The sequence below is a fragment of the Myotis brandtii genome, unplaced genomic scaffold, assembly GCF_000412655.1.
Source record: "Myotis brandtii unplaced genomic scaffold, ASM41265v1 scaffold334, whole genome shotgun sequence".
Classification (NCBI taxonomy): domain Eukaryota; kingdom Metazoa; phylum Chordata; class Mammalia; order Chiroptera; family Vespertilionidae; genus Myotis; species Myotis brandtii.
The window spans coordinates 825,743-826,574 of NW_005362885.1; positions in this window are offsets into that span (position 1 = coordinate 825,743).

An 832-nucleotide genomic window follows, 5' to 3' on the forward strand; every position below is an offset into this window, starting at 1 on the left:
CCGGCACATTCCTCCGTCCTGGCGCCCAGCCGCAGCCGAGCAGGAGCCTGGCTGTGAGGTGGCCGATGTGGGGTCGCTCCTCGCCCAGCCTTTTGGTGCTTCAGACCCTGCCCTGCAGGACCAGTGGCTCCAGCCCTGAGCCCTGGGGTGGGGGTGGCTCCCAGGTGCGGTCCTGTGCGCGCCCCGGCAGGTGCAACGCCTGCCTCCCCAGACGCCAGCCTCCCTGGTGCCCAGGCTCCGGGGCCTTGCGGGCAGCCTCCGTCCCCTGGGGGGGCCTTGCTGACAAGCCTGCATTCCAGGGCCAGCCCGTGGGTTCTAACCCAAACCCACCACCCACTACGCACCCCGGAGGGCATGGTGTCCCTGTGTTCGCTGGGAGGATTAAGGGGGACTAGAGAGACCCCACCTGTGTCCTCCTGGCTTCTCCGGCTTTGTCCCCACCCATAAACCGGGGTTAGCACCCACCTCAGTGGGGCCTACAGAGGGACAAGGGGCCCGGCCGGCGGGGCTCAGTGGTTGAGCATCGACCTATGAACCAGGAGGTCAGGGTTCGATTCCCTGTCAGGGCACATGCCCAGGTTGCGGGCTCGATCCCCAGTGTGGGCGAGGAGGAGGCAGTTGATCCATGATTCTCTCTCTCCCTCTCCCTTCCTCTCAGAAATCAATAAAAAAAAATAGATATTAAGAAAGGTGGCGGGGACAAGGGCCAGTGCCCCTCCCCGGGCTGTGCCTGGGATGGAAAGGCCAAGGCCACCCCTCCCCCACTGACTGGTCCTTCTTGTCCCTCCAGGCGCCGCCGTCCTGTGCTCAGGTGAGTGGCCAGCCCCGGCCC